The sequence below is a fragment of the Drosophila miranda genome, chromosome 3 (assembly GCF_003369915.1).
Source record: "Drosophila miranda strain MSH22 chromosome 3, D.miranda_PacBio2.1, whole genome shotgun sequence".
In the NCBI taxonomy this organism is placed as follows: Eukaryota; Metazoa; Arthropoda; class Insecta; order Diptera; family Drosophilidae; genus Drosophila; species Drosophila miranda.
Genome location: NC_046676.1, coordinates 15,734,942 through 15,738,092, shown reverse-complemented (window position 1 = coordinate 15,738,092; position 3,151 = coordinate 15,734,942). Strand labels below are relative to the sequence as shown.

General features: G+C 38.9%; 1 long non-coding RNA gene across 1 annotated transcript; it reads right to left on the bottom strand.

Annotated features, from left to right (window-relative positions):
• Positions 1-379: 379 nt before the first annotated feature.
• LOC117187701 lies at positions 380-2,201 on the bottom strand. Its single transcript, XR_004472328.1, has 3 exons — positions 1,668-2,201; positions 1,415-1,601; positions 380-1,342 (listed from the first exon to the last, which is right to left on the bottom strand). It is a non-coding gene; the product is annotated as an uncharacterized LOC117187701 (long non-coding RNA).
• Positions 2,202-3,151: the final 950 nt, after the last annotated feature.

Here is a 3,151-nt window from a genome sequence, read left to right as displayed (position 1 = left end):
AAGTTATGCTTCCTCTACAAAAATCTACATACAGCTAAGTGCTACATGAACTTGGGTGTTGCACACACCTCTCACACACACAAAGGAGGGACGGTCCCGGGTTCTGTCATTCCCCAGGGCTGACTGATGCAGGTCACTGATATGGCAAACACATAAAAGATCTTCATACGATTAAAATATATACATACAATATATGAAGAATATATTCTCTAAATGAGAAATGCAGAAATTATTGGATGGATTATCTAGGGATTTACAACGACTTGCCTGTATTTCTTCTTATTCGAATTTAAAAAAAAAATATATACTCACTTTACAGGGTATATGCATCTCTCTTCATCTTCTTTAATACTCTTTTAAGACTAATGATTCGCTTGAAAGATATACAAAACACTTACATATAGTAAATACATCATTAATTGTTCAATAATAATTTTAATAAAATAGATTACATACTTATGTTAAATCGGGTTTTTATGAACCATTTTCCCCCCACTAATAATAATAATAATAAAAACTAAGAAAAGTGCAAGACGTAACTAACGACGAAAAATATTACTCCAAGAGTCTTGTAACTCTGAGTACAAGTTACTATGTTAAAAATAAAAAGAGAACTTTTTGAAATGTATAAAATTTGTATACCCGCTAATCGAAGAGTATTGTGTGACAGTGGATGTGTGTAACACACAGAAGGGATCGTTTCCGACCCCATAAAGTATATATGTACATTATTGGTCCACAATTTTGAAGATTCGCGAAGACCAAAAACACTGATCCGTAGAGAATGACCATATCTAGCAGATTGCCGAATCTGGATCAGATCGGATCAATATTATAGCCAGAAGGAACAAATGAATCTTCAGTGGCTACGCAACGCCTTCCACAAGCTTACTCATTCCCTTCCTTTCACACACACTCTTCATCGTGCAGTGTGCGCCTTCTGGCGGAAGGAGCACCATAAAACGGCTGATGTTGGTGTAAAAATATAAAAAAAAGAGACAGATGTAAATAACAAATGTAAAGAAATATGGAAACGGATAAAATATATATAAACATTTCCCAAACGGTTCGACCGATTTTTATGAAATTTTTGTCTGGCAAAAAAATTAAACAGCGATACCAAACGACATATAAAATATGTTGCATAAATTATAAGCTCTGAATACTGACTGAGTACCCTCGTTACTATATGTATACATAAAATCGAATTCTGAAGATTTTAAAGATTGAAATGGAATTAATTGATATTTTTGGCGACTCTTGTGCAGCCCTGGTCTACAGGTCTGAGCGTCCTGGGCATTTTGCGGTCATATTGTCTGCAGCAGCTCTGCTGTAGCGCTACCTTTAAATAAATTAAATAAAAATTATACAAGTGGCGCAGCATAATGAGCGCTGGAAGCGCTTTTGCAGTTACTTTTGCCTCAATGGCCAGACGGACCACAGCTCTGGTCGGTGGCCAGGAGGGAATCAGGGATATGGTAGAGTCGGCTGGCGGTGGCCACTGGGGCAACGGTGCATGTGGCATGGCTGACTGAATGCCGTTGCGTGTGTGCCATAGTGTGTGTGGCACTGTGTGTGTATGTGTATCTGTGTGTGCTGGGCTGAAATTAATGTGTTGTAAAAATTAATTAATTTTGCAAATTATATATTTTATGCATTGTAAAAACCTTTCTTTTTGAGAAGGTGAGCTTGTGCAGCGTTTATGCCGTTCGGTTTGGTCTGGTTCGGTTCGGTTTGGTCGGTTTGGGTCCTGGCCGTACCACAGGAAGCGGCCTTAAATCAACAAAGCCTTTTTTAGCAGAAATAACAGCAACACAGCTGTGCAAATATGCCCATTGTCACGATATGCACAAAGATATATAGTACCTACCATGTGTATGTACGTATCATATAAAGCCAAGCCAAAAGTTAAGACTGCGAATCATTTTGGCATAGCTTTGAGTGCACTTTATCAAGCGCTGTCATGTGCTGATGCTGGTGCTGGAGACTTTTGTGGCCGTTTCTCATTTCATACAAATTTTGCTCAAGTGTCAGTCAAATTAAGTAAATCATTTGTATACCCTTTTGTAGGGGGTATCATAATTGCTATTTATTCAGGGCATTCTTGTTTAATCCAGGAACGAAGTCTGTCTAGAGCAGTATCTCTCGCTACATGTTTTAGTGCGAAAAAGTACTACTAAACTAGTATATAGAGAAATTAAAGAGTCTCCATTCAAAAAAGAGTGTTGAAAACTTCTGTCTGCCAATATTTCTCATATTTTGGCTTGTGTGGCCGCCGTCAAAGTGTCCATTTGAAGGCTTGAGGAAAGATTTTATTATTTTATAAATAATTAAGGAGTATGCAATGAATTTGCCTAAAGTTTCAATGCAATCGATGACACTCGAGGGAATATTCAAGAGCCACAATTTAAATAGACAAAAGGAAACTTTTTGAGCTATAATCGATTTGAATTATTTAATTTGTTGCCGGCTCAGATAATGGCATAGAGATTAACGTAAGCTTGTTATGAAATTGTTATTTTTAATCCCCCATCTATGCATCTCTGTATCTCTCGTTCTGCTGATCCCCTTCGACATGGTCAGCAGCTTAGGAAACAGAGTTGCTTTATCTTTTCTGTGTTTTTTTTTTTTTGGCGAGCTTCAAACCGAAAGGTGTCCCACATCAAACGCCCAAATGCCACTCACAGCCCCAATGATTTAGTTCCACAGTGGCCGGCGCGATTTGTTTTAATTGCCTGGACCCTGGAAGAGGAATGCGAAAGCAACTTACTCACGATCTTAAGTCCGAAATTCGAATGAATTTGTTTTTTGGGGCCAGGCTGAGCAGAAGAATCAGAAGCTCTTTCGGAGGCGGCTGTTCTAAATAAATTATAATTTCGGGCCGCGAATTCGTCGAATATCTTGGCACAAATCAACTGCTTAAGCTCCTCTCTTTCTCTCTCTCCCCGCACAAACACGCGAAACGCAGAGCCGAGTTCGTTTCCATTTCGGCCAGATCAAAGCCAGAGACTGACGGACATTTGCGGTGGCGGAGTGATTAAAGGTGTGGCCATATATCAAAAGTGCAGCGCAGTCACAAAAAAAGCCGCACAGAGCTCTGCAACATATGGGGATATCTGTTTTTATTACTTCCCTTTGTTATTTCAATTCC